This window comes from Hydractinia symbiolongicarpus, chromosome 2, assembly GCF_029227915.1.
Source record: "Hydractinia symbiolongicarpus strain clone_291-10 chromosome 2, HSymV2.1, whole genome shotgun sequence".
Lineage (NCBI taxonomy): Eukaryota > Metazoa > Cnidaria > Hydrozoa > Anthoathecata > Hydractiniidae > Hydractinia > Hydractinia symbiolongicarpus.
This window is the reverse complement of record NC_079876.1, coordinates 17,580,769-17,607,772: the sequence shown is the minus strand read 5'-3', so window position 1 is coordinate 17,607,772 and position 27,004 is coordinate 17,580,769. Positions and strand designations below refer to the sequence as shown.

At 40.4% G+C, this 27,004-nt stretch overlaps 28 non-coding genes across 28 annotated transcripts; all 28 read right to left on the bottom strand.

Moving 5' to 3' along the window:
* Positions 1–414: 414 nt before the first annotated feature.
* Trnag-ucc (transfer RNA glycine (anticodon UCC)) lies at positions 415–486 on the bottom strand. The gene has a single exon. It is a non-coding gene; the product is annotated as a tRNA-Gly (tRNA).
* Positions 487–692: 206 nt separating this feature from the next.
* Positions 693–764, bottom strand: Trnag-ucc (transfer RNA glycine (anticodon UCC)). Its single transcript has one exon. It is a non-coding gene; the product is annotated as a tRNA-Gly (tRNA).
* Positions 765–1,246: 482 nt separating this feature from the next.
* Positions 1,247–1,318, bottom strand: Trnag-ucc (transfer RNA glycine (anticodon UCC)). The gene has a single exon. It is a non-coding gene; the product is annotated as a tRNA-Gly (tRNA).
* A 482-nt stretch (positions 1,319–1,800) lies between these two features.
* On the bottom strand, positions 1,801–1,872 carry Trnag-ucc (transfer RNA glycine (anticodon UCC)). The gene has a single exon. It is a non-coding gene; the product is annotated as a tRNA-Gly (tRNA).
* Positions 1,873–2,355: 483 nt separating this feature from the next.
* On the bottom strand, positions 2,356–2,427 carry Trnag-ucc (transfer RNA glycine (anticodon UCC)). The gene has a single exon. It is a non-coding gene; the product is annotated as a tRNA-Gly (tRNA).
* A 205-nt stretch (positions 2,428–2,632) lies between these two features.
* Trnag-ucc (transfer RNA glycine (anticodon UCC)) lies at positions 2,633–2,704 on the bottom strand. The gene has a single exon. It is a non-coding gene; the product is annotated as a tRNA-Gly (tRNA).
* A 1,592-nt stretch (positions 2,705–4,296) lies between these two features.
* Positions 4,297–4,368, bottom strand: Trnag-ucc (transfer RNA glycine (anticodon UCC)). The gene has a single exon. It is a non-coding gene; the product is annotated as a tRNA-Gly (tRNA).
* A 482-nt stretch (positions 4,369–4,850) lies between these two features.
* On the bottom strand, positions 4,851–4,922 carry Trnag-ucc (transfer RNA glycine (anticodon UCC)). Its single transcript has one exon. It is a non-coding gene; the product is annotated as a tRNA-Gly (tRNA).
* Positions 4,923–5,405: 483 nt separating this feature from the next.
* Trnag-ucc (transfer RNA glycine (anticodon UCC)) lies at positions 5,406–5,477 on the bottom strand. The gene has a single exon. It is a non-coding gene; the product is annotated as a tRNA-Gly (tRNA).
* Positions 5,478–6,627: 1,150 nt separating this feature from the next.
* Positions 6,628–6,699, bottom strand: Trnag-ucc (transfer RNA glycine (anticodon UCC)). The gene has a single exon. It is a non-coding gene; the product is annotated as a tRNA-Gly (tRNA).
* Positions 6,700–8,291: 1,592 nt separating this feature from the next.
* Trnag-ucc (transfer RNA glycine (anticodon UCC)) lies at positions 8,292–8,363 on the bottom strand. The gene has a single exon. It is a non-coding gene; the product is annotated as a tRNA-Gly (tRNA).
* Positions 8,364–8,846: 483 nt separating this feature from the next.
* Trnag-ucc (transfer RNA glycine (anticodon UCC)) lies at positions 8,847–8,918 on the bottom strand. The gene has a single exon. It is a non-coding gene; the product is annotated as a tRNA-Gly (tRNA).
* A 724-nt stretch (positions 8,919–9,642) lies between these two features.
* Positions 9,643–9,714, bottom strand: Trnag-ucc (transfer RNA glycine (anticodon UCC)). Its single transcript has one exon. It is a non-coding gene; the product is annotated as a tRNA-Gly (tRNA).
* A 1,022-nt stretch (positions 9,715–10,736) lies between these two features.
* Trnag-ucc (transfer RNA glycine (anticodon UCC)) lies at positions 10,737–10,808 on the bottom strand. The gene has a single exon. It is a non-coding gene; the product is annotated as a tRNA-Gly (tRNA).
* Positions 10,809–11,567: 759 nt separating this feature from the next.
* Trnag-ucc (transfer RNA glycine (anticodon UCC)) lies at positions 11,568–11,639 on the bottom strand. Its single transcript has one exon. It is a non-coding gene; the product is annotated as a tRNA-Gly (tRNA).
* Positions 11,640–12,918: 1,279 nt separating this feature from the next.
* Trnag-ucc (transfer RNA glycine (anticodon UCC)) lies at positions 12,919–12,990 on the bottom strand. The gene has a single exon. It is a non-coding gene; the product is annotated as a tRNA-Gly (tRNA).
* Positions 12,991–13,435: 445 nt separating this feature from the next.
* Trnag-ucc (transfer RNA glycine (anticodon UCC)) lies at positions 13,436–13,507 on the bottom strand. Its single transcript has one exon. It is a non-coding gene; the product is annotated as a tRNA-Gly (tRNA).
* A 1,031-nt stretch (positions 13,508–14,538) lies between these two features.
* Positions 14,539–14,610, bottom strand: Trnag-ucc (transfer RNA glycine (anticodon UCC)). The gene has a single exon. It is a non-coding gene; the product is annotated as a tRNA-Gly (tRNA).
* Positions 14,611–15,092: 482 nt separating this feature from the next.
* On the bottom strand, positions 15,093–15,164 carry Trnag-ucc (transfer RNA glycine (anticodon UCC)). Its single transcript has one exon. It is a non-coding gene; the product is annotated as a tRNA-Gly (tRNA).
* Positions 15,165–17,027: 1,863 nt separating this feature from the next.
* On the bottom strand, positions 17,028–17,099 carry Trnag-ucc (transfer RNA glycine (anticodon UCC)). Its single transcript has one exon. It is a non-coding gene; the product is annotated as a tRNA-Gly (tRNA).
* A 2,975-nt stretch (positions 17,100–20,074) lies between these two features.
* Positions 20,075–20,146, bottom strand: Trnag-ucc (transfer RNA glycine (anticodon UCC)). Its single transcript has one exon. It is a non-coding gene; the product is annotated as a tRNA-Gly (tRNA).
* A 1,868-nt stretch (positions 20,147–22,014) lies between these two features.
* Trnag-ucc (transfer RNA glycine (anticodon UCC)) lies at positions 22,015–22,086 on the bottom strand. The gene has a single exon. It is a non-coding gene; the product is annotated as a tRNA-Gly (tRNA).
* Positions 22,087–22,291: 205 nt separating this feature from the next.
* Positions 22,292–22,363, bottom strand: Trnag-ucc (transfer RNA glycine (anticodon UCC)). The gene has a single exon. It is a non-coding gene; the product is annotated as a tRNA-Gly (tRNA).
* A 760-nt stretch (positions 22,364–23,123) lies between these two features.
* Positions 23,124–23,195, bottom strand: Trnag-ucc (transfer RNA glycine (anticodon UCC)). Its single transcript has one exon. It is a non-coding gene; the product is annotated as a tRNA-Gly (tRNA).
* Positions 23,196–23,678: 483 nt separating this feature from the next.
* Positions 23,679–23,750, bottom strand: Trnag-ucc (transfer RNA glycine (anticodon UCC)). The gene has a single exon. It is a non-coding gene; the product is annotated as a tRNA-Gly (tRNA).
* Positions 23,751–24,786: 1,036 nt separating this feature from the next.
* Trnag-ucc (transfer RNA glycine (anticodon UCC)) lies at positions 24,787–24,858 on the bottom strand. The gene has a single exon. It is a non-coding gene; the product is annotated as a tRNA-Gly (tRNA).
* Positions 24,859–26,172: 1,314 nt separating this feature from the next.
* Trnag-ucc (transfer RNA glycine (anticodon UCC)) lies at positions 26,173–26,244 on the bottom strand. The gene has a single exon. It is a non-coding gene; the product is annotated as a tRNA-Gly (tRNA).
* Positions 26,245–26,727: 483 nt separating this feature from the next.
* Positions 26,728–26,799, bottom strand: Trnag-ucc (transfer RNA glycine (anticodon UCC)). The gene has a single exon. It is a non-coding gene; the product is annotated as a tRNA-Gly (tRNA).
* Between the last annotated feature and the right edge of the window lie 205 nt (positions 26,800–27,004).

The window sequence follows — 27,004 nt, the reverse complement described above, 5'->3', positions numbered from 1 at the left end:
ATTATATGCATTTCCCTTGTGTCTTCACAACTTGAAAATATTTTCTGGCAAAAACAAGTTGCCCTCCTAATCATCTTCAAAGGAGAACCCACACGTACACAATTTAATAGACTAGAACATTAAAACAAGCAGCCAAATGGGTCGGCCGGAATCGAAACCGGATCTATTGCTTGGAAGGCAACAATACTAACCTTTACACCACCGCCGGTGGCAGCAGAATTGTTGGAGTTATTGCAGGTAAGGTACTTTCGCGATCAAAATAAGGGCATCTTTCGTATTATATGCATTTCCCTTGTGTCTTCACAACTTGAAAACATTAACTGTCCAAACAATATTTGCCCTGCTAATCACCTTCAAAGTAGAAACGACACGTACTGAATTTAATAGACTAGAACATGTTCTCTAGCAGCGAAATGCGTCGGCCGGGAATCGAACCCGGATCTTTTGCTTGGAAGGCAACAATGCTAACATTTACACCACCGACGCTGAAAGAAGAATTGTTGGAGGTATTGCAGGTAAGGCACTTTCGTGATCAAAATAAGGGCATCCTTCGTATTATATGCATTTCCCTTGTGTCTTCACAACTTGAAAACATTAACTGTCCAAACAATATTTGCCCTGCTAATCACCTTCAAAGTAGAAAGGACACGTACTGAAATTTATAGACTAGAACATGTAATCTAGCAGCGAAATGCGTCGGCCGGGAATCGAACCCGGATCTATTGCTTGGAAAGCAACAATGCTAACCTTTACACCACCGACGCTGACAGAAGAATTGTTGGAGTTATTGCAGGTAAGGTACTTTTGCGATCAAAGTAAGGACATCTTTCGTATTATATGCATTTCCCTTGTGTCTTCACAACTTGAAAATATTTTCTGGCAAAAACAAGTTGCCCTCCTAATCATCTTCAAAGGAGAACCCACACGTACACAATTTAATAGACTAGAACATTAAAACAAGCAGCCAAATGGGTCGGCCGGAATCGAAACCGGATCTATTGCTTGGAAGGCAACAATACTAACCTTTACACCACCGCCGGTGGCAGCAGAATTGTTGGAGTTATTGCAGGTAAGGTACTTTCGCGATCAAAATAAGGGCATCTTTCGTATTATATGCATTTCCCTTGTGTCTTCACAACTTGAAAACATTAACTGTCCAAACAATATTTGCCCTGCTAATCACCTTCAAAGTAGAAAGGACACGTACTGAAATTTATAGACTAGAACATGTAATCTAGCAGCGAAATGCGTCGGCCGGGAATCGTACCCGGATCTATTGCTTGGAAAGCAACAATGCTAACCTTTACACCACCGACGCTGACAGAAGAATTGTTGGAGTTATTGCAGGTAAGGTACTTTTGCGATCAAAGTAAGGACATCTTTCGTATTATATGCATTTCCCTTGTGTCTTCACAACTTGAAAATATTTTCTGGCAAAAACAAGTTGCCCTCCTAATCATCTTCAAAGGAGAACCCACACGTACACAATTTAATAGACTAGAACATTAAAACAAGCAGCCAAATGGGTCGGCCGGAATCGAAACCGGATCTATTGCTTGGAAGGCAACAATACTAACCTTTACACCACCGCCGGTGGCAGCAGAATTGTTGGAGTTATTGCAGGTAAGGTACTTTCGCGATCAAAATAAGGGCATCTTTCGTATTATATGCACTTCCCTTGTGTTTTCACAACTTGAAAACAATAACTGTCCAAACAAAATTTGCCCTCCTAATCACCTTCAAAGTAGAAACGACACGTACTGAATTTATTAGACTAGAACATGTAGTCTAGCAGCCAAATGCGTCGGCCGGGAATCGAACCCGGATCTATTGCTTGGAAGGCAACAATGCTAACCTTTACACCACCGACGCTGACAGCAGAATTGTTGGAGTTATTGCAGGTAAGGTATTTTCGCGATCAAAGTAAGGACATCTTTCGTATTATATGCATTTCCCTTGTGTCTGCACAACTTGAAAACATTAGCTGGCAAAAACAAGTTGCCCTCCTAATCATCTTCAAAGGAGAACCCACACGTACAGAAATTAATAGACTAGAACATCATATCTAGCAGCCAAATGCGTCAACTGGGAAGTGAACCAGGATCTATTGCTTGGAAGACAAAAATAATAACTTTTACACAACCGACGCTGACAGAAGAATTGTTGGAGGTATTGCAGGTAAGGCACTATCGCGATCAAAATAAGGGTATCCTTCGTATTATATGCATTTCCCTTGTGTCTTCACAACTTGAAAACATTAACTGTCCAAACGATATTTGCCCTGCTAATCACCTTCAAAGTAGAAACGACACGTACTGAATTTAATAGACTAGAACATGTAATCTAGCAGCGAAATGCGTCGGCCGGGAATCGAACCCGGATCTATTCCTTGGAAGGCAACAATGCTAACCTTTACACCACCGACGCTGACAGAAGAATTGTTGGAGTTATTGCAGGTAAGGTACTTTCGCGATCAAAGTAAGGACATCTTTCGTATTATATGCATTTTGCTTGTGTCTTCACAACTTGAAAATTTTTTCTGGCAAAAACAAGTTGCACTCCTAATCATCTTCAAAGGAGAACCCACACGTACAGAATTTAATAGACTAGAACATGTAATCTAGTAGCGAAATGCGTCGGCCGGGAATCGAACCCGGATCTATTGCTTGGAAGGCAACAATGCTAACCTTTACACCACCGACGCTGACAGAAGTATTGTTGGAGTTATTACAGGTAAGGTACTTTCGCGATCAAAATAGGGGCATCTTTAGGATTATTTGCATTTCCCTTGTGTCTGCACAACTTGAAAACAATAAGTGTCAAAAAAAATTTGTCCTCCTAATCATCTTTTCAGTAGGAACCACAAAAACTGAATTTAATAGACTAGAACATGAAATCTAACAGCCAAATGCGTCGGCCGGGAATCGAACCCGGATCTATTGCTTGGAAGGCCACAATGCTAATCTTTACACCATCGACGCTGACAGCAGAATAGTTGGAGTTATTGCAGGTAAGGTACTTTTGCCATCAAAATAAGGGTATCCTTCGTATTATATGCATTTCCCTTGTGTCTTCACAACTTGAAAACATTAACTGTCCAAACAATATTTGCCCTGCTAATCACCTTCAAAGTAGAAACGACACGTACTGAATTTAATAGACTAGAACATGTAATCTAGCAGCGAAATGCGTCGGCCGGGAATGGAACCCGGATCTATTGCTTGGAAGGCAACAATGCTAACATTTACACCACCGACGCTGACAGAAGAATTGTTGGAGTTATTGCAGGTAAGGTACTTTTGCAATCAAAGTAAGGACATCTTTCGTATTATATGCATTTCCCTTGTGTCTTCACAACTTGAAAATATTTTCTGGCAAAAACAAGTTGCCTTCCTAATCATCTTCAAAGGAGAACCCACACGTACACAATTTAATAGACTAGAACATCAAAACAAGCAGCCAAATGGGTCGGCCGGAATCGAAACCGGATCTATTGCTTGGAAGGCAACAATACTAACCTTTGCACCACCGCCGGTGGCAGCAGAATTGTTTGAGTTATTGCAGGTAAGGTACTTTGGCGATCAAAATAAGGGCATCTTTCGTATTATATGCACTTCCCTTGTGTTTTCACAACTTGAAAACATTAACTGTCCAAACAAAATTTGCCCTCCTAATCATCTTCAAAGGAGAACCCACACGTACAGAAATTAATAGACTAGAACATCATATCTAGCAGTCAAATGCGTCAACTGGGAAGTGAACCAGGATCTATTGCTTGGAAGACAAAAATAATAACTTTTACACCATTGACGCTGACAGCAGAATTGTTGGAGGTATTGCAGGTAAGGCACTTTCGCGATCAAAATAAGGGTATCCTTCGTATTATATGCATTTCCCTTGTGTCTTCACAACTTGAAAACATTAACTGTCCAAACAATATTTCCCCTGCTAATCACCTTCAAAGTAGAAACGACACGTACTGAATTTAATAGACTAGAACATGTAATCTAGCAGCGAAATGCGTCGTCCGGGAATCGAACCCGGATCTATTCCTTGGAAGGCAACAATGCTAACCTTTACACCACCGACGCTGACAGCAGAATTGTTGGAGTTATTGCAGGTAAGGTATTTTCGCGATCAAAGTAAGGACATCTTTCGTATTATATGCATTTCCCTTGTGTCTGCACAACTTGAAAACATTAGCTGGCAAAAACAAGTTGCCCTCCTAATCATCTTCAAAGTAGAAACGACACGTACTGAATTTAATAGACTAGAACATGTAATCTAGTAGCGAAATGCGTCGGCCGGGAATCGAACCCGGATCTATTGCTTGGAAGGCAACAATGCTAACCTATACACCACCGACGCTGACAGAAGTATTGTTGGAGTTATTACAGGTAAGGTAGTTTCGCGATCAAAATAAGGGCATCTTTAGAATTATATGCATTTCCCTTGTGTCTTCCCAACTTGAAAATATTTTCTGGCAAAAACCAGTTGCCCTCCTAATCATCTTCAAAGGAGAACCCACACGTACACAATTTAATAGACTAGAACATCAAAACAAGCAGCCAAATGGGTCGGCCGGAATCGAAACCGGATATATGGCTTGGAAGGCAACAATACTAACCTTTACACCACCGCCGGTGGCAGCAAAATTGTTGGAGTTATTGCAGGTAAGGTACCTTCGCGATCAAAATAAGGGCATCTTTCGTATTATATGCACTTCCCTTGTGTTTTCACCACTTGAAAACATTAACTGTCCAAACAATATTTGCCCTCCTAATCACCTTCAAAGTAGAAACGACACGTACTGAATTTAATAGACTAGAACATGTAGTCTAGCAGCCAAATGCGTCGGCCGGGAATCGAACCCGGATCTATTGCTTGGAAGGCAACAATGCTAACCTTTACACCACCGACGCTGACAGCAGAATTGTTGGAGTTATTGCAGGTAAGGTATTTTCGCGATCAAAGTAAGGACATCTTTCGTATTATATGCATTTCCCTTGTGTCTGCACAACTTGAAAACATTAGCTGGCAAAAACAAGTTGCCCTCCTAATCATCTTCAAAGGAGAACCCACACGTACAGAAATTAATAGACTAGAACATCATATCTAGCAGCCAAAGGCATCAACTGGGAAGTGAACCAGGATCTATTGCTTGGAAGACAAAAATAATAACTTTTACACCACCGACGCTGACAGAAGAATTGTTGGAGGTATTGCAGGTAAGGCACTTTCGCGATCAAAATAAGGGCATCCTTCGTATTATATGCATTTCCCTTGTGTCTTCACAACTTGAAAACATTAACTGTCCAAACAATATTTGCCCTGCTAATCACCTTCAAAGTAGAAACGACACGTACTGAATTTAATAGACTAGAACATGTAATCTAGCAGCAAAATGCGTCGGCCGGGAATCGAACCCGGATCTATTCCTTGGAAGGCAACAATGCTAACCTTTACACCACCGACGCTGACAGAAGAATTGTTGGAGTTATTGCAGGTAAGGTACTTTCGCGATCAAAGTAAGGACATCTTTCGTATTATATGCATTTTGCTTGTGTCTTCACCACTTGAAAACATTTTCTGGCAAAAACAAGTTGCCATCCTAATCATCTTCAAAGTAGAAACGACACGTACTGAATTTAATAGACTAGAACATGTAATCTAGTAGCGAAATGCGTCGGCCGGGAATCGAACCCGGATCTATTGCTTGGAAGGCAACAATGCTAACCTTTACACCACCGCCGGTGGCAGCAAAATTGTTGGAGTTATTGCAGGTAAGGTACCTTCACAATCAAAATAATGGCATCTTTCGTATTATATGCACTTCCCTTGTGTTTTCACAACTTGAAAACATTAACTGTCCAAACAAAATTTGCCCTCCTAATCACCTTCAAAGTAGAAACGATACGTACTGAATTTAATAGACTAGAACATGTAGTCTAGCAGCCAAATGCGTTGGCCGGGAATCGAATCCGGATCTATTGCTTGGAAGGCAACAATGCTAACCTTTACACCACCGACGCTGACAGGATAATTGTTGGAGTTATTACAGGTAAGGTACTTTCGCGATCAAAATAAGGGCATCTTTCGTGTCTCCTTGGAAGACAAAAATAATAACTTTTACACCACCGACGCTGACAGCAGAATTGTTGGAGGTATTGCAGGTAAGGCACTTTCGCGATCAAAATAAGGGCATCCTTCGTATTATATGCATTTCCCTTGTGTCTTCACAACTTGAAAACATTTCCTGGCAAAAACAAGTTGCCCTCCTAATCATCTTCAAAGGAGAACCCACACGTACAGAATTTAATAGACTAGAACATCATATCTAGCAGCCAAATGCGTCAACTGGGAAGTGAACCAGGATCTTTTGCTTGGAAGACAAAAATAATAACTTTTACACCACCGACGCTGACAGCAGAATTGTTGGAGGTATTGCAGGTAAGGCACTTTCGCGATCAAAATAAGGGTATCCTTCGTATTATATGCATTTCCCTTGTGTCTTCACAACTTGAAAACATTAACTGTCCAAACAATATTTGCCCTGCTAATCACCTTCAAAGTAGAAACGGCACGTACTGAATTTAATAGACTAGAACATGTAATCTAGCAGCAAAATGCGTCGGCCGGGAATCGAACCCGGATCTATTCCTTGGAAGGCAACAATGCTAACCTTTACACCACCGACGCTGACAGAAGAATTGTTGGAGTTATTGCAGGTAAGGTACTTTCGCGATCAAAGTAAGGACATCTTTCGTATTATATGCATTTTGCTTGTGTCTTCACCACTTGAAAACATTTTCTGGCAAAAACAAGTTGCCATCCTAATCATCTTCAAAGTAGAAACGACACGTACTGAATTTAATAGACTAGAACATGTAATCTAGTAGCGAAATGCGTCGGCCGGGAATCGAACCCGGATCTATTGCTTGGAAGGCAACAATGCTAACCTTTACACCACCGCCGGTGGCAGCAAAATTGTTGGAGTTATTGCAGGTAAGGTACCTTCACAATCAAAATAATGGCATCTTTCGTATTATATGCACTTCCCTTGTGTTTTCACAACTTGAAAACATTAACTGTCCAAACAAAATTTGCCCTCCTAATCACCTTCAAAGTAGAAACGATACGTACTGAATTTAATAGACTAGAACATGTAGTCTAGCAGCCAAATGCGTTGGCCGGGAATCGAATCCGGATCTATTGCTTGGAAGGCAACAATGCTAACCTTTACACCACCGACGCTGACAGGATAATTGTTGGAGTTATTACAGGTAAGGTACTTTCGCGATCAAAATAAGGGCATCTTTCGTATTACATGCATTTCTTTTGTGTCTTCACAACTTGAAAACATTAACTGTCCAAAAAAATTTGCCCTCCTAATCACCTTCAAAGCAGAAACCACACGTACGGAATTTAATAGACTAGAACATGTAATCTAGCGGCCAAATGCGTCCACCAGGAATCGAATCGGGATCTATTGCTTGGAAGGCAAAAATGCTAACCTTTACACCACCGACGCTGACAGCAGAATTGTTGGAGTTATTGCAGGTAAGGTATTTTCGCGATCAAAGTAAGGACATCTTTCGTATTATATGCATTTCCCTTGTGTCTCCACAACTTGAAAACATTAGCTGGCAAAAACAAGTTGCCCTCCTAATCATCTTCAAAGGAGAAACCACACGTACGGAATTTAATAGACTAGAACATCATATCTAGCAGCCAAATGCGTCAACTGGGAAGTGAACCAGGATCTATTGCTTGGAAGACAAAAATAATAACTTTTACACCACCGACGCTGACAGCAGAATTGTTGGAGGTATTGCAGGTAAGGCACTTTCGCGATCAAAATAAGGGCATCCTTCGTATTATATGCATTTCCCTTGTGTCTTCACAACTTGAAAACATTTCCTGGCAAAAACAAGTTGCCCTCCTAATCATCTTCAAAGGAGAACCCACACGTACAGAATTTAATAGACTAGAACATCATATCTAGCAGCCAAATGCGTCAACTGGGAAGTGAACCAGGATCTTTTGCTTGGAAGACAAAAATAATAACTTTTACACCACCGACGCTGACAGCAGAATTGTTGGAGGTATTGCAGGTAAGGCACTTTCGCGATCAAAATAAGGGCATCCTTCGTATTATATGCATTTCCCTTGTGTCTTCACAACTTGAAAACATTAACTGTCCAAACAATATTTGCCTTGCTAATCACCTTCAAAGTAGAAACGACACGTACTGAATTTAATAGACTAGAACATGTAATGTAGCAGCGAAATGCGTCGGCCGGGTATCGAACCCGGATCTATTGCTTGGAAGGCAACAATGCTAACCTTTACACCACCGACGCTGACAGAACAGTTGTTGGAGTTATTACAGGTAAAGTACTTTCGCGATCAAAGTAAGGACATCTTTCGTATTATATGCATTTCCCTTGTGTCTTCACAACTTGAAAACATTTCCTGGCAAAAACAAGTTGCCCTCCTAATCATCTTCAAAGTAGAATCGACACGTACTGAATTTAATAGACTAGAACATGTAATCTAGTAGCGAAATGCGTCGGCCGGGAATCGAATCCGGATATATTGCTTGGAAGGCAACAATACTAACCTTTACACCACCGACGCTGACAGAAGAATTGTTGGAGTTATTACAGGTAAGGCACTTTCGCGATAAAAATAAGGGCATCTTTCGTATTATATGCACTTCACTTGTGTTTTCACAACTTGAAAACATTAACTGTCCAAACAAAATTTGCCCTCCTAATCACCTTCAAAGTAGAAACGACACGTACTGAATTTAATAGACTAGAACATGTAATCTAGCAGCCAAATGCGTCGGCCGAGAATCGAACCCGGATCTATTGCTTGGAAGGCAACAATGCTAACCTTTACACCACCGACGCTGACAGCAGAATTGTTGGAGGTATTGCAGGTAAGGCACTTTCGCGATCAAAATAAGGGCATCTTTCGTATTATATCCATTTCCCTTGTGACTGCACAACTTGAAAACATTAGCTGGCAAAAACAAGTTGCCCTCCTAATCATCTTTAAAGGAGAACCCACACGTACAGAATTTAATAGACTAGAACATCATATCTAGCAGCCAAATGCGTCAACTGGGAAGTGAACCAGGATCTTTTGCTTGGAAGACAAAAATAATAACTTTTACACCACCGACGCTGACAGCAGAATTGTTGGAGGTATTGCAGGTAAGGCACTTTCGCGATCAAAATAAGGGCATCCTTCGTATTATATGCATTTCCCTTGTGTCTTCACAACTTGAAAACATTAACTGTCCAAACAATATTTGCCCTGCTAATCACCCTCAAAGTAGAAACGACACGTACTGAATTTAATAGACCAGAACATGTAATCTAACAGCGAAATGCGTCGGCCGGGAGTCGAACCCGGATCTATTGCTTGGACAGGATAATTGTTGGAGTTATTACAGGTAAGGTACTTTCGCGATCAAAATAAGGGCATCTTTCGTATTACATGCATTTCTTTTGTGTCTTCACAACTTGAAAACATTAACTGTCCAAAAAAATTTGCCCTCCTAATCACCTTCAAAGTAGAAACCACACGTACTCAATTTAATAGACTAGAACATGTAATCTAGCAGCCAAATGCGTCCGCCGGGAATCGAACCCGGATCTATTGCTTGGAAGGCAACAATGCTAACCTTTACACCGCCGACGCTGACAGCAGAATTGTTGGAGTTATTGCAGGTAAGGTATTTTCGCGATCAAAGTAAGGACATCTTTCACATTATATGCATTTCCCTAATGTCTTCACAATTTGAAAACATTAGCTGGCAGTTGCCCTCCTAATCATCTACAAAGGAGAACGCACACGTACAGAATTTAATAGACTAGAACATCATATCTAGCAGCCAAATGCGTCAACTGTGAATCGAACCTGGATCTATTGCTTGGAAGGCAACAATACTAACCTTTACACCACCGACACCGATAGCATAATTGTTGGAGTTGTGACAGGTAAGGTACTTTCGCTATCAAAATAAGGGCATCTTTTGTACTATATGCATTTCCCTTGTGTATTCACATCTTGAAAACATTAAGTGTCAAAAAAAATTTGTCCTCCTAATCATCTTTTAAGTAGGAACCACAAGAACTGAATTTAATAGACTAGAACATGAAATCTAGCGGCCAAATGTGTCGGCCAGGAATCGAACCCGGATCTATTGCTTGGAAGCCAACAATGCTAACCTTTACACCACCGACGCTGACAGCAGAATTGTTGGAGGTATTGCAGGTAAGGTACTTTCGCGATCAAAGTAAGGACATCTTTCGTATTATATGCATTTCCCTTGTGTCTTCACAACTTGAAAACATTAGCTGGCAGTTGCCCTCCTAATCATCTACAAAGGAGAACGCACACGTACAGAATTTAATAGACTAGAACATCATATCTAGCAGCCAAATGCGTCAACTGTGAATCGAACCCGGATCTATTGCTTGGAAGGCAACAATACTAACCTTTACACCACCGACACCGACAGCATAATTGTTGGAGTTGTGACAGGTAAGGTACTTTCGCGATCAAAATAAGGGCATCTTATGTACTATATGCATTTCCCTTGTGTATTCACAACTTGAAAACATTAAGTGTCAAAAAAAATTTGTCCTCCTAATCATCTTTTAAGTAGGAACCACAAGAACTGAATTTAATAGACTAGAACATGAAATCTAGCGGCCAAATGTGTCGGCCGGGAATCGAACCCGGATCTATTGCTTGGAAGCCAACAATGCTAACCTTTACACCACCGACGCTGACAGCAGAATTGTAGGAGTTATTGCAGGTAAGGTACTTTCGCGATCAAAGTAAGGACATCTTTCGTATTATATGCATTTCCCTAGTGTCTTCACAACTTAAAAATATTTTCTGGCAAAAACAAGTTGCCCTCGTAATCATCTTCAAAGGAGAACCCACACGTACACAATTTAATAGACTAGAACATCAAAACAAGCAGCCAAATGGGTCGGCCGGAATCGAAACCACATCTATTGCTTGGAAGGCAACAATACTAACCTTTACACCACCGCCGGTGGCAGCAGAATTGTTGGAGTTATTGCAGGTAAGGTACTTTTGCGATCAAAATAAGGGCATCTTTCGTATTATATGCACTTCCCTTGTGTCTGCACAACTTGAAAACATTAGCTTGCAAAAACAAGTTGCCCTCCTAATCATCTTCAAAGGAGAACCCACACGTACAGAATTTAATAGACTAGAACATCATATCTAGCAGCCAAATGCGTCAACTGGGAAGTGAACCAGGCTCTATTGCTTGGAAGACAAAAATAATAACTTTTACACCACCGACGCTGACAGCAGAATTGTTGGAGGTATTGCAGGTAAGGCCTTTTCGCGATCAAAATAAGGGCATCCTTCGTATTATATGCATTTCCCTTGTGTCTTCACAACTTGAAAACATTAACTGTCCAAACAATATTTGCCCTGCTAATCACCTTCAAAGTAGAAACGACACGTACTGAATTTAATAGACTAGAACATGTAATCTAGCAGCGAAATGCATCGGCCGGGAATCGAACCCGGATCTATTGCTTGGAAGGCAACAATGCTAACTTTTACACCACCGACGCTGACAGAAGTATTGTTGGAGTTATTACAGGTAAGGTACTTTTGCGATCAAAAAAAGGGCATCTTTAGTATTATAAGCATTTCCCTTGTGTCTTCAAAACTTGAAAACATTAAGTGTCAAAAAAAATTTGTCCTCCTAATCATCTTTTAAGTAGGAACCACAAAAACAGAATTTAATAGACTAGAACATGAAATCTAACAGCCAAATGCGTCGGCCGGGAATCGAACCCGGATCTATTGCTTGGACAGGATAATTGTTGGAGTTATTACAGGTAAGGTACTTTCGCGATCAAAATAAGGGCATCTTTCGTATTACATGCATTTCTTTTGTCTCTTCACAACTTGAAAACATTAACTGTCCAAAAAAAATTGCCCTCCTAATCACCTTCAAAGCAGAAACCACACGTACGGAATTTAATAGACTATAACATGTAATCTAGCCGCCAAATGCGTCCGCAGGGAATCGAATCGAGATCTATTGCTTGGAAGGCAACAATGCTAACCTTTACACCACCGACGCTGACAGCAGAATTGTTGGAGTTATTGCAGGTAAGGTACTTTCGCGATCAAAATAAGGCCATCTTTCGTATTATATGCACTTCGCTTGTGTTTTCACAACTTGAAAACATTAACTGTCCAAACAAAATTTGCCCTCCTAATCACCTTCAAAGTAGAAACGACACGTACTGAATTTAATAGACTAGAACATGTAATCTAGCAGCCTAATGCGTCGGCCGTGAATCGAACCCGGATCCATTGCTTGGAAGGCAACAATGCTAATCTTTACACCACCAACGCTGACAGAAGAATTGTTGGAGTTATTACAGGTAAGGTACTTTCGCGATCAAAATAAGGGCATCTTTCGTATTATATCCATTTCCCTTGTGTCTGCACAACTTGAAAACATTAGCTGGCAAAAACAAGTTGCCCTCCTAATCATCTTCAAAGGACAACCCACACGTACAGAATTTAATAGACTAAAACATCATATCTAGCAGCCAAATGCGTCAACTGGGAAGTGAACCAGGATCTTTTGCTTGGAAGACAAAAATAATAACTTTTACACCACCGACGCTGACAGCAGAATTGTTGGAGGTATTGCAGGTAAGGCACTTTCGCGATCAAAATAAGGGCATCCTTCGTATTATATGCATTTCCCTTGTGTCTTCACAACTTGAAAACATTAACTGTCCAAACAATATTTGCCCTGCTAATCACCTTCAAAGTAGAGACGACACGTACTGAATTTATTAGACTAGAACATGTAATCTAGCAGCGAAATGCGTCGGCCGGGAATCGAACCCGGATCTATTGCTTGGAAGGCAACAATGCTAACCTTTACACCACCGACGCTGACAGAAGAGTTGTTGGAGTTATTACAGGTAAGGTACTTTCGCGATCAAAATAAGGGCAGCTTTAGTATTATAAGCATTTCCCTTGTGTCTTCAAAACTTGAAAACATTAAGTGTCAAAAAAATTTGTCCTCCTAATCATCTTTTAAGTAGGAACCACAAAAACAGAATTTAATAGACTAGAACATGAAATCTAACAGCCAAATGCGTCGGCCGGGAATCGAACCCGGATCTATTGCTTGGACAGGATAATTGTTGGAGTTATTACAGGTAAGGTACTTTCGCGATCAAAATAAGGGCATCTTTCGTATTACAGGCATTTCTTTTGTGTCTTCACAACTTGAAAACATTAACTGTCCAAAAAAATTTGCCCTCCTAATCACCTTCAAAGTAGAAACCACACGTACTCAATATAATAGACTAGAACATGTAATCTAGCAGCCAAATGCGTCCGCCGGGAATCGAACCCGGATCTATTGCTTGGAAAGCAACAATGCTAACCTTTACACCACCGACGCTGACAGCAGAATTGTTGGAGTTATTGCAGGTAAGGTATTTTCGCGATCAAAGTAAGGACATCTTTCACATTATATGCATTTCCCTAATGTCTTCACAACTTGAAAACATTAGCTGGCAGTTGCCCTCCTAATCATCTACAAAGGAGAACGCACACGTACAGAATTTAATAGACTAGAACATCATATCTAGCAGCCAAATGCGTCAACTGTGAACCGAACGCGGATCTATTGCTTGGAAGGCAACAATACTAACCTTTACACCACCGACACCGACAGCACAATTGTTGGAGTTGTGACAGGTAAGGTACTTTCGCGATCAAAATAAGGGCATCTTTTGTACTATATGCATTTCCCTTGTGTATTCACAACTTGAAAACATTAAATGTCAAAAAAAATTTGTCCTCCTAATCATCTTTTAAGTAGGAACCACAAGAACTGAATTTAATAGACTAGAACATGCAATCTAGCGGCCAAATGTGTCGGCCGCTAGAATCGAACCCGGATCTATTGCTTGGAAGCCAACAATGCTAACCTTTACACCACCGACGCTGACAGCAGAATTGTTGGAGTTATTGCAGGTAAGGTACTTTCGCGATCAAAGTAAGGACATCTTTCGTATTATATGCATTTCCCTTGTGTCTTCACAACTTAAAAATATTTTCTGGCAAAAACAACTTGCCCTCCTAATCATCTTCAAAGGAGAACCCACACGTACACAATTTAGTAGACTAGAACATCAAAACAAGCAGCCAAATGGGTCGGCCGGAATCGAAACCAGATCTATTGCTTGGAAGGCAACAATACTAACATTTACACCACCGCCGGTGGCAGCAGAATTGTTGGAGTTATTGCAGGTAAGGTACTTTCGCGATCAAAATAAGGGCATCTTTCGTATTATATGCACTTCCCTTGTGTTTTCACAGCTTGAAAACATTAACTGTCCAAACAAAATTTGCCCTCCTAATCACCTTCAAAGTAGAAACGACATGTACTGAATTTAATAGACTAGAACATGTAGTCTAGCAGCCATATGCGTCGGCCGGGAATCGAACCCGGATCTATTGCTTGGAAGGCAACAATGCTAACCTTTACAATACCGACGCTGACAGGATAATTGTTGGAGTTATTACAGGTAAGGTACTTTCGCGATCAAAATAAGGGCATCTTTCGTATTACATGCATTTCTTTTGTGTCTTCACAACTTGAAAACATTAACTGTCCAAAAAAATTTGCCCTCCTAATCACCTTCAAAGCAGAAACCACACGTCCGGAATTTAATAGACTATAACATGTAATCTAGCGGCCAAATGCGTCCGCCGGGAATCGAATCGGGATCTATTGCTTGGAAGGCAACAATGTAACCTTTACACCACCGACGCTGACAGCAGAATTGTTGGAGTTATTGCAGGTAAGGTACTTTCGCGATCAAAATAAGGGCATCTTTCGTATTATATGCACTACCCTTGTGTTTTCACAACTTGAAAACATTAACTGTCCAAACAAAAATTACCCTCCTTATCACCTTCAAAGTAGAAACGACACGTACTGAATTTAATAGACTAAAACATGTAGTCTAGCAGCCAAATGCGTCGGCCGGGAATCGAACCCGGATCTCTTGCTTGGAAGGCAACAATGCTAACCTTTACACCACCGACGCTGACAGGATAATTGTTAGAGTTATTACAGGTAAGGTACTTTCGCGATCAAAATAAGGGCATCTTTTGTATTACATGCATCTCTTTTGTGTCTTCACAACTTGAAAACATTAACTGTCCAAAAAAATTTGCCCTCCTAATCACCTTCAAAGCAGAATCCACACGTACGGAATTTAATAGACTAGAACATGTAATCTAGCGGCCAAATGCGTCCGCCGGGAATCGAATCGGGATCTATTGCTTGGAAGGCAACAATGCTAACCTTTACACCACCGACGCTGACAGCAGAATTGTTGGAGTTATTGCAGGTAAGGTATTTTCGCGATCAAAGTAAGGACATCTTTCGTTTTTTATGCATTTCCCTTGTGTCTTCACAACTTAAAAATATTAACTGTCCAAACAAAATATGCCCTCCTAATCACCTTCAAAGTAGAAACCACACGTACTCAATTTAATAGACTAGAACATGTAATCTAGCGGCCAAATGCGCCCGCCGGGAATCGAATCGGGATCTATTACTTGGAAGGCAACAATGCTAACCTTTACACCACCGACGCTGACAGCAGAATTGTTGGAGTTATTGCAGGTAAGGTATTTTCGCGATCAAAGTAAGGACATCTTTTGTGTTTTATGCATTTCCCTTGTGTCTTCACAACTTAAAAATATTAACTGTCCAAACAAAATATGCCCTCCTAATCACCTTCAAAGTAGAAACCACACGTACTCAATTTAATAGACTAGAACATGTAATCTAGCGGCCAAATGCGTCCGCCGGGAATCGAATCGGGATCTATTGCTTGGAAGGCAACAATGCTAACCTTTACACCACCGACGCTGACAGCAGAATTGTTGGAGTTATTGCAGGTAAGGTATTTTCGCGATTAAAGTAAGGACATCTTTCACATTATATGCATTTCCCTAATGTCTTCACAACTTGAAAACATTAGCTGGCAGTTGCCCTCCTAATCATCTACAAAGGAGAACACACACGTACAGAATTTAATAGACTAGAACATCATATCTAGCAGCCAAGTGCGTCAACTGTGAATCGAACCCTGATCTATTGCTTGGAAGGCAACAATACTAACCTTTACACCACCGACGCCGAGAGCATAATTGTTGGAGTTGTGACAGGTAAGGTACTTTCGCGATCAAAATAAGGGCATCTTTTGTACTATATGCATTTTCCTTGTGTATTCACAACTTGAAAACATTAAGTGTCAAAAAAAATTTGTCCTCCTAATCATCTTTTAGGTAGGAACCACAAGAACTGAATTTAATAGACTAGAACATGTAATCTAGTAGCGAAATGCGTCGGCCGGGAATCGAACCCGGATCTATTGCTTGGAAGACAACAATACTAACCTTTACACCACTGACGCTGACAGCATAATTTTTGGAGTTATGACAGGTAAGGTCATTTCGCGATTAAAATAAGGGCATCTTTCGTATTATATGCATTTCCCTTGTGTCTTCACAACTTGAAGACATTAAGTGTCAAAAAAAATTTGCCCTCCTAATCATCTTTTAAGTAGGAAACACAAGAACTGAATTTAATAGACTAGAACATGAAATCTAGCAGCCGAATGTGTCGGCCGGAAATCGAACCCGAATCTATTGCTTGGAAGGCAACAATGCCAACCTTTACACCACCGACGCTGACAGCAGAATTGTTGGAGTTATTGCAGGTAAGGTACTTTCGCGATCAAAATAAGGGCTTCCTTCGTATTATATGAATTTCCCCTGTGTCTTCACAACTTGAAAACATTAACTGTCCAAGCAATATTTGCCCTGTTAATCACCTTCAAAGTAGAAACGACACGTACTGAATTTAGTAGACTAAAACATATAATCTAGCAGCGAAATGCGTCGGCCGGGAATCGAACCCGGATCTATTGCTTGGAAGGCAACAATGCTAACCTTTACACCACTGACGCTGACAGAAGAATTGTTGGAGTTATTACAGGTAAGGTACTTTCGCGATCAAAATAAGGGCATCTTTAGTATTATAAGCTTTTCCCTTGTGTCTTCAAAACTTGAAACCATTAAGCGTCAAAAAAAATTTGTCCTCCTAATCATCTTTTAAGTAGGAACCACAAGAACTGAATTTAATAGACTAGAACATGAAATCTAACAGCCAAATGCGTCGGCCGGGAATCGAACCCAGATCTATTGCTTGGAAGACAACAATACTAACCTTTACACCACTGACGCTGACAGCATAATTTTTGGAGTTATGACAGGTAAGGTCATTTCGCGATCAAAATAAGGGCATCTTTCGTATTATATGCATTTCCCTTGTGTCTTCACAACTTGAAGACATTAAGTGTCAAAAAAAATTTGCCCTCCTAATCATCTTTTAAGTAGGAAACACAAGAACTGAATTTAATAGACTAGAACATGAAATCTAGCAGCCGAATGTGTCGGCCGGAAATCGAACCCGAATCTATTGCTTGGAAGGCAACAATGCCAACCTTTACACCACCAACGCTGACAGCAGAATTGTTGGAGTTATTGCAGGTAAGGTACTTTCGCGATCAAAATAAGGGCTTCCTTCGTATTATATGAATTACCCCTGTGTCTTCACAACTTGAAAACATTAACTGTCCAAGCAATATTTGCCCTGTTAATCACCTTTAAAGTAGAAACGACACGTACTGAATTTAGTAGACTAAAACATATAATCTAGCAGCGAAATGCGTCGGCCGGGAATCGAACCCGGATCTATTGCTTGGAAGGCAACAATACTAACTTTTACACCACCGCCGGTGGCAGCATATAATTGTTGGAGTTGTGACAGGTAAGGTACTTTAGCGATCAAAATAAGGGAATCTTTCGTATTATATGCATTTCCCTTGTGTATTCACAACTTGAAAATATTAAGTGTCAAAAAAAATTTATTCTCCTAATCATCTTTTAAGTAGGAACCTCAAGAACTGAATTTAATAGACTAGAACATGAAATCTAACAGCCAAATGCGTCGGCCGGGAATCGAAATCGGGTCTCTTGCTCGGAATGCAACAATACTAACCTTTACACCACCGACGCTGACAGCAGAATTGTTGGAGTTATTGCAGGTAAGGTATTTTCGCGATCAAAGTAAGGACATCTTTCGTGTTTTATGCATTTCCCTTGTGTCTTCACAACTTAAAAATATTAACTGTCCAAACAAAATATGCCCTCCTAATCACCTTCAAAGTAGAAACCACACGTACTCAATTTAATAGACTAGAACATGTAATCTAGCGGCCAAATGCGTCCGCCGGGAATCGAATCGGGATCTATTACTTGGAAGGCAACAATGCTAACCTTTACACCACCGACGCTGACAGCAGAATTGTTGGAGTTATTGCAGGTAAGGTATTTTCGCGATCAAAGTAAGGACATCTTTCGTGTTTTATGCATTTCCCTTGTCTCTTCACAACTTAAAAATATTAACTGTCCAAACAAAATATGCCCTCCTAATCACCTTCAAAGTAGAAACCACACGTACTCAATTTAATAGACTAGAACATGTAATCTAGCGGCCAAATGCGTCCGCCGGGAATCGAATCGGGATCTATTGCTTGGAAGGCAACAATGCTAACCTTTACACCACCGACGCTGACAGCAGAATTGTTGGAGTTATTGCAGGTAAGGTATTTTCGCGATTAAAGTAAGGACATCTTTCACATTATATGCATTTCCCTAATGTCTTCACAACTTGAAAACATTAGCTGGCAGTTGCCCTCCTAATCATCTACAAAGGAGAACACACACGTACAGAATTTAATAGACTAGAACATCATATCTAGCAGCCAAGTGCGTCAACTGTGAATCGAACCCTGATCTATTGCTTGGAAGGCAACAATACTAACCTTTACACCACCGACGCCGACAGCATAATTGTTGGAGTTGTGACAGGTAAGGTACTTTCGCGATCAAAATAAGGGCATCTTTTGTACTATATGCATTTTCCTTGTGTATTCACAACTTGAAAACATTAAGTGTCAAAAAAAATTTGTCCTCCTAATCATCTTTTAGGTAGGAACCACAAGAACTGAATTTAATAGACTAGAACATGAAATCTAGCGGATAAATGTGTCGGCCGGGAATCGAACCCGAATCTATTGCTTGGAAGCCAACAATGCTAACCTTTACACCACCGACGCTGACAGCAAAATTGTTGTAGTTATGACAGGTAAGGTACTTTCCCGATCAAAATAAGGGCATCTTACGTATTATATGCATTTCCCTTGTGTCTTCACAACTTGAAAACATTAACTGTCCAAACAAAATTTGCCATCCTAATCACCTTCAAAGTAGAAACGACACGTACTGAATTTAATAGACTAGAACATGTAATCTAGTAGCGAAATGCGTCGGCCGGGAATCGAACCCGGATCTATTGCTTGGAAGACAACAATACTAACCTTTACACCACTGACGCTGACAGCATAATTTTTGGAGTTATGACAGGTAAGGTCATTTCGCGATTAAAATAAGGGCATCTTTCGTATTATATGCATTTCCCTTGTGTCTTCACAACTTGAAGACATTAAGTGTCAAAAAAAATTTGCCCTCCTAATCATCTTTTAAGTAGGAAACACAAGAACTGAATTTAATTGACTAGAACATGAAATCTAGCAGCCGAATGTGTCGGCCGGAAATCGAACCCGAATCTATTGCTTGGAAGGCAACAATGCCAACCTTTACACCACCGACGCTGACAGCAGAATTGTTGGAGTTATTGCAGGTAAGGTACTATCGCGATCAAAATAAGGGCTTCCTTCGTATTATATGAATTTCCCCTGTGTCTTCACAACTTGAAAACATTAACTGTCCAAGCAATATTTGCCCTGTTAATCACCTTCAAAGTAGAAACGACACGTACTGAATTTAGTAGACTAAAACATATAATCTAGCAGCGAAATGCGTCGGCCGGGAATCGAACCCGGATCTATTGCTTGGAAGGCAACAATGCTAACCTTTACACCACTGACGCTGACAGAAGAATTGTTGGAGTTATTACAGGTAAGGTACTTTCGCGATCAAAATAAGGGCATCTTTAGTATTATAAGCTTTTCCCTTGTGTCTTCAAAACTTGAAACCATTAAGCGTCAAAAAAAATTTGTCCTCCTAATCATCTTTTAAGTAGGAACCACAAGAACTGAATTTAATAGACTAGAACATGAAATCTAACAGCCAAATGCGTCGGCCGGGAATCGAACCCGGATCTATTGCTTGGAAGACAACAATACTAACCTTTACACCACTGACGCTGACAGCATAATTTTTGGAGTTATGACAGGTAAGGTCATTTCGCGATCAAAATAAGGGCATCTTTCGTATTATATGCATTTCCCTTGTGTCTTCACAACTTGAAGACATTAAGTGTCAAAAAAAATTTGCCCTCCCAATCATCTTTTAAGTAGGAAACACAAGAACTGAATTTAATAGACTAGAACATGAAATCTAGCAGCCGAATGTGTCGGCCGGAAATCGAACCCGAATCTATTGCTTGGAAGGCAACAATGCCAACCTTTACACCACCAACGCTAACAGCAGAATTGTTGGAGTTATTGCAGGTAAGGTACTTTCGCGATCAAAATAAGGGCTTCCTTCGTATTATATGAATTACCCCTGTGTCTTCACAACTTGAAAACATTAACTGTCCAAGCAATATTTGCCCTGTTAATCACCTTCAAAGTAGAAACGACACGTACTGAATTTAGTAGACTAAAACATATAATCTAGCAGCGAAATGCGTCGGCCGGGAATCGAACCCGGATCTATTGCTTGGAAGGCAACAATACTAACCTTCACACCACCGCCGGTGGCAGCATAATTGTTGGAGTTGTGACAGGTAAGGTACTTTAGCGATCAAAATAAGGGAATCTTTCGTATTATATGCATTTCCCTTGTGTATTCACAACTTGAAAATATTAAGTGTCAAAAAAAATTTATTCTCCTAATCATCTTTTAAGTAGGAACCTCAAGAACTGAATTTAATAGACTAGAACATGAAATCTAACAGCCAAATGCGTCGGCCGGGAATCGAAATCGGGTCTCTTGCTCGGAATGCAACAATACTAACCTTTACACCACCGACGCTGACAGCATAATTGTTGGAGTTGTGACAGGTAAGGTACTTTAGCGATCAAAATAAGGGAATCTTTCGTATTATATGCATTTCCCTTGTGTATTCACAACTTGAAAATATTAAGTGTCAAAAAAAATTTATCCTCCTAATCATCTTTTAAGTAGGAATCTCAAGAACTGAATTTAATAGACTAGAACATGAAATCTAACAGCCAAATGCGTCGCCCGGGAATCGAACCCGGATCTGTTGCTTGGAAGGCCACAATGCTAACTTTTACACCACCGACGCTGACAGCAGAATTGTTGGAGTTATTGCAGGTAAGGTACTATCGCGATCAAAGTAAGGACATCTTTCGTATTATATGCATTTCCCTTGTGTCATCACAACTTGAAAGCATTTCCTGGCCAAAACAAGTTGCCCTCCTAATCATCTTCAAAGTAGAAACGACACGTACTTAATTTAATAGACTAGAACATGTAATCTAGTAGCGAAATGCGTCGGCCGGGAATCGAACCCGGATCTATTGCTTGGAAGGCAACAATACTAACCTTTACACCACCGCCGGTGGCAGCATAATTGTTGGAGTTGTGACAGGTAAGGTACTTTAGCGATCAAAATAAGGGAATCTTTCGTATTATATGCATTTCCCTTGTGTATTCACAACTTGAAAATATTAAGTGTCAAAAAAAATTTATCCTCCTAATCATCTTTTAAGTAGGAACCTCAAGAACTGAATTTAATAGACTAGAACATGAAATCTAACAGCCAAATGCGTCGCCCGGGAATCGAACCCGGATCAATTGCTTGGAAGGCAACAATGCTAACCTTTACACCACCCACGCTTTCAGAAGAATTGTTGGAGTTTTACAGGTAAGGTACTTTCGCGATCAAAATAAGGGCATCTTTAGAATTATATGAATTTCCCTTGTGTCTTCACAACTTGAAAACATTAACTGTCCAAACAAAATTTGCCCTCCTAATCACCTTCAAAGTAGAAACGACATGTACTGAATTTAATAGTCTAGAACATGTAATCTAGCAGCCAAATGCGTCGGCCGCGAATCGAACCCGGATCTATTGCTTGGAAGGCAACAATGCTAACCGTTACACCACCGACGCTGACAGCAGAATTGTTGGAGTTATTGCAGGTAAGGTATTTTCGCGATCAAAATAAGGGCATCTTACGTATTATATGCATTTCCCTTGTGTCTTCACAACTTGAAAACATTAACTGTCCAAACAAAATTTGCCCTCCTAATCACCTTCAAAGTAGAAACGACACGTACTGAATTTAATAGACTAGAACATGTAATCTAGTAGCGAAATGCGTCGGCCAGGAATCGAACCCGGATCTATTGTTTGGAAAGCAACAATGCTAACCTTTACACCACCGACGCTGACAAAAGAATAGTTGGAGTTATTCCAGGTAAGGTACTTTGGAAATCAAAGTAAGGGCATCTTTCATACTATATGCATTTCCCTTATGCCTTCACAACTTGAAAGCATTAACTGGCAAAAACAATTTGCCCTCCTAATCATCTTCAAAGAAAAAACCACACGTACTAAATTTAATAGTCTAGAATATGAAATCTAGCAGCCAAATGCGTCAAATTGAAAGTGAACCAGGATCTATTGCTTGGAAGACAAAAATGCTATCTTTTACACCACCGACTCTGACAGCAGAATTGTTGGAGTTAATGCAGCTAAGGTACTTTTGCAATCAAAATGAGGGCATCTTTCGAATTATATGCATCTCCCGTGTGTCTTTACAGCTTGAAAACATTAACTGGAAAAAACAAGTTGCCCTCCTAATCATCTTCAAAGTAGAAACCACACGTACTGAATTTAATAGACTAGAACATGAAATCTAACAGCCAAATGCGTCGCCCGGGAATCGAACCCGGATCTATTGCTTGGAATGCAACAATGCTAACCTTTACACCACCGACGCTGACAGCAGAATTGTTGGAGTTATTGCAGGTAGGGTATTTTCGCGATCAAAGAAAGGACATCTTTCGTATTATATGCATTTCCCTTGTGTCTGCACAACTTGAAAACATTAGCTGGCAAAAAGAAGTTGCCCTCCTAATCATCTTCAAAGGAGAACCCACACGTACAGAATTCAATAGACTAGAACATCATATCTAGCAGCCGAATGCGTCAACTGGGAACTGAACCAGGATCTATTCCTTGGAAGACAAAAATGTTAACTTTTACACCACCGACGCTGATAGCAGAATTGTTGGAGGTATTGCAGGTAAGGCACTTTCGCGATCAAAATAAGGGCTTCCTTCGTATTATATGAATTTCCCCTGTGTCTTCACAACTTGAAAACATTAACTGTCCAAGCAATATTTGCCCTGTTAATCACCTTCAAAGTAGAAACGACACGTACTGAATTTAGTAGACTAAAACATATAAACTAGCAGCGAAATGCGTCGGCCGGGAATCGAACCCGGATCTATTGCTTGGAAGGCAACAATGCTAACCTTTACACCACTGACGCTGACAGAAGAATTGTTGGAGTTATTACAGGTAAGGTACTTTCGCGATCAAAATAAGGGCATCTTTAGTATTATAAGCTTTTCCCTTGTGTCTTCAAAACTTGAAACCATTAAGCGTCAAAAAAAATTTGTCCTCCTAATCATCTTTTAAGTAGGAACCACAAGAACTGAATTTAATAGACTAGAACATGAAATCTAACAGCCAAATGCGTCGCCCGGGAATCGAACCCGGATCTATTGCTTGGAAGGCCACAATGCTAACTTTTACACCACCGACGCTGACAGCAGAATTGTTGGAGTTATTGCAGGTAAGGTACTATCGCGATCAAAGTAAGGACATCTTTCGTATTATATGCATTTCCCTTGTGTCATCACAACTTGAAAGCATTTCCTGGCCAAAACAAGTTGCCCTCCTAATCATCTTCAAAGTAGAAACGACACGTACTGAATTTAATAGACTAGAACATGTAATCTAGTAGCGAAATGCGTCGGCCGGGAATCGAACCCGGATCTATTGCTTGGAAGGCAACAATACTAACCTTTACACCACCGCCGGTGGCAGCATAATTGTTGGAGTTGTGACAGGTAAGGTACTTTAGCGATCAAAATAAGGGAATCTTTCGTATTATATGCATTTCCCTTGTGTATTCACAACTTGAAAATATTAAGTGTCAAAAAAAATTTATCCTCCTAATCATCTTTTAAGTAGGAACCTCAAGAACTGAATTTAATAGACTAGAACATGAAATCTAACAGCCAAATGCGTCGCCCGGGAATCGAACCCGGATCAATTGCTTCGAAGGCCACAATGCTAACTTTTACACCACCGACGCTGACAGCAGAATTGTTGGAGTTATTGCAGGTAAGGTACTATCGCGATCAAAGTAAGGACATCTTTCGTGTTATATGCATTTCCCTTGTGTCATCACAACTTGAAAGCATTTCCTGGCCAAAACAAGTTGCCCTCCTAATCATCTTCAAAGTAGAAACGACACGTACTGAATTTAATAGACTAGAACATGTAATCTAGTAGCGAAATGCGTCGGCCGGGAATCGAACCCGGATCTATTGCTTGGAAGGCAACAATGCTAACCTTTACACCACTGACGCTGACAGAAGAATTGTTGGAGTTGTGACAGGTAAGGTACTTTAGCGATCAAAATAAGGGAATCTTTCGTATTATATGCATTTCCCTTGTGTATTCACAACTTGAAAATATTAAGTGTCAAAAAAAATTTATCCTCCTAATCATCTTTTAAGTAGGAACCTCAAGAACTGAATTTAATAGACTAGAACATGAAATCTAACAGCCAAATGCGTCGCCCGGGAATCGAACCCGGATCTAGTGCTTGGAAGGCCACAATGCTAACTTTTACACCACCGACGCTGACAGCAGAATTGTTGGAGTTATTGCAGGTAAGGTACTATCGCGATCAAAGTAAGGACATCTTTCGTATTATATGCATTTCCCTTGTGTCATCACAACTTGAAAGCATTTCCTGGCCAAAACAAGTTGCCCTCCTAATCATCTTCAAAGTAGAAACGACACGTACTGAATTTAATAGACTAGAACATGTAATCTAGTAGCGAAATGCGTCGGCCGGGAATCGAACCCGGATCTATTGCTTGGAAGGCAACAATACTAACCTTTACACCACCGCCGGTGGCAGCATAATTGTTGGAGTTGTGACAGGTAAGGTACTTTAGCGATCAAAATAAGGGAATCTTTCGTATTATATGCATTTCCCTTGTGTATTCACAACTTGAAAATATTAAGTGTCAAAAAAAATTTATCCTCCTAATCATCTTTTAAGTAGGAACCTCAAGAACTGAATTTAATAGACTAGAACATGAAATCTAACAGCCAAATGCGTCGCCCGGGAATCGAACCCGGATCAATTGCTTGGAAGGCCACAATGCTAACTTTTACACCACCGACGCTGACAGCAGAATTGTTGGAGTTATTGCAGGTAAGGTACTATCGCGATCAAAGTAAAGACATCTTTCGTGTTATATGCATTTCCCTTGTGTCATCACAACTTGAAAGCATTTCCTGGCCAAAACAAGTTGCCCTCCTAATCATCTTCAAAGTAGAAACGACACGTACTGAATTTAATAGACTAGAACATGTAATCTAGTAGCGAAATGCGTCGGCCGGGAATCGAACCCGGATCTATTGCTTGGAAGGCAACAATACTAACCTTTACACCACCGCCGGTGGCAGCAGAATTGTTGGAGTTATTGCAGGTAAGGTACTTTTGCGATCAAAATAAGGGCATCTTTCGTATTATATGCACTTCCCTTGTGTTTTCACAACTTGAAAACATTAACTGTCCAAACAAAATTTGCCCTCCTAATCACCTTCCAAGAAGAAACGACATGTACTGAATTTAATAGACTAGAACATGTAATCTAGCAGCCAAATGCGTCGGCCGGGAATCGAACCCGGATCTATTGCTTGGAAGGCAACAATGCTAACCTTTACACCACCGACGCTGACAGGATAATTGTTGGAGTTATTACAGGTAAGGTACTTTCGCGATCAAAATAAGGGCATCTTTCGTATTACATGCATTTATTTTGTGTCTTCACAACATGAAAACATTAACTGTCCAAATAAATTTGCCCTCCTAATCACCTTCAAAGCAGAAACCACACGTACTGATATTAATAGACTAGAACATGTAATCTAGTAGCGAAATGCGTCGGCCGGGAATCGAACCAGGATCTATTGCTTGGAAGGCAACAATACTAACCTTTACACTACCGACGGTGACAGAAGAATTGTTGGAGTTGTTACAGGTAAGGTACTTTCGCGATCAAAATAAGGGCATCTTTCGTATTATATGCACTTCCCTTGTGTTTTCACAACTTGAAAACATTAACTGTCCAAACAGAATTTGCCCTCCTAATCACCTTCAAAGTAAAAACAACACGTACTGAATTTAATAGACTAGAACATGTAATCTAGCAGCCAAATGCGTCAGCCGGGAATCGAACCCGGATCTATTGCTTGGAAGGCAACAATGCTAACCTTTACACCACCCACGCTTTCGGAAGAATTGTTGGAAATTTACAGGTAGAGTACTTTCGCGATCAAAATAAGGGCATCTTTAGAATTATATGAATTTCCCTTGTGTCTTCACAACTGGAAAACATTAACTGTCCAAACAAAATTTGCCCTCCTAATCACCTTCAAAGTAGAAACGACATGTACTGAATTTAATAGACTAGAACATGTAATCTAGCAGCCAAA